The following is a 1244-nucleotide window of genomic DNA, read 5'->3' as shown; positions in this document are numbered from 1 at the left end:
AAATATTTCTTGATCTGCACGTTTCATAATTAAGTGTGTGAACAGATCGACAATCTGTGTGTAAATGTGTAATCTGTAAATATAAAACACATTCCACAAATACAAAAAATATCTGTGAATACATTAAATTAATTTGCAAATAAATGAAAAGCATTTGTGAATATCTTCCTAACATTTACAACTTTCGAACAGGCATTTGTGAACTCAGTTTTTATTTGTGAATCGAAAAAACATTTGTGGATCTCAGTTCTACGCAGGTGGATTTGCTTTTTACACACACGGATTTTTGAGACAAACTTTCCGCCGGTCCGAATGAAAATGCACTTGTATCACTCAGCCATCTTCGGATAGCACGTGATCACCCAGCTGATGACGTCATTTCCGAATGTGAAAATAAGAGTACGCAGTCTTTCTATGAGCTGTTTTTTGTTGTTGTTTTTTTAATAATAATCAGCGATAAGTAACATGCATTTATTGTTTTATGTTAATGTCATACAGTGAGTATTAGTGTGTGTTTATTTGTTCTATGTATCTGGCACACACTTTTGTATACATTTCTGTTAAGAAAGTCTAATATATTTTATGAGAATGAATGAATGGATAAATAATGTTTCCTTTTTAGGAAATGGTGCCCCATGTAATTAAATATTAATTAAATTATATAACAACTCTGATTCCAAAAAAGTTGGGTTGCTGTGTAAAATATAAATAAAAACACAATGCAATAAGAGGGGTGGAATTTGAGAATCAGCAGGCTGGGTTTTTATTCCGCTATTTCTCGGTCCCCAAGCAGGATGAGGGGCTTTGGGAGAACATATTAAAGGTGCTTGTATGATAATGATTGTTGAAGTATACATCCATAAAGGTGTTTTTTTTCTAATCATGAACGCATCGATGGGATAGACTGAAACACAGAGAAAATCAGCAACTTATTTTGCTGCAGTGAAACCTATAAATTTACCCCTTTCCAGTGTACTATACACACATATATGTGTGTGTGTGTGTGTGTGTGTGTGTATAATATGAAGTTGTGAGTGAAAGTATACATACATATTTTTATCTATTTGTATGTACATATATATTGTTGACTTGTTATGAATACATTACCGGGACAGACAGCCACTTTTTACTTTTGCTTTCACGTATAATGAAAAAACGAAACCAAGAAGTTATCCTTTTTCATCTTCATAGTGCTGTCAAAAATACACTTCTTGCTGCTAAAGTTGCTGATTTAGATTTTACTG

The sequence above is a fragment of the Epinephelus moara genome, chromosome 12 (assembly GCF_006386435.1).
Source record: "Epinephelus moara isolate mb chromosome 12, YSFRI_EMoa_1.0, whole genome shotgun sequence".
Taxonomy (NCBI): domain Eukaryota; kingdom Metazoa; phylum Chordata; class Actinopteri; order Perciformes; family Serranidae; genus Epinephelus; species Epinephelus moara.
Note: the sequence above shows the minus strand (reverse complement) of the source record.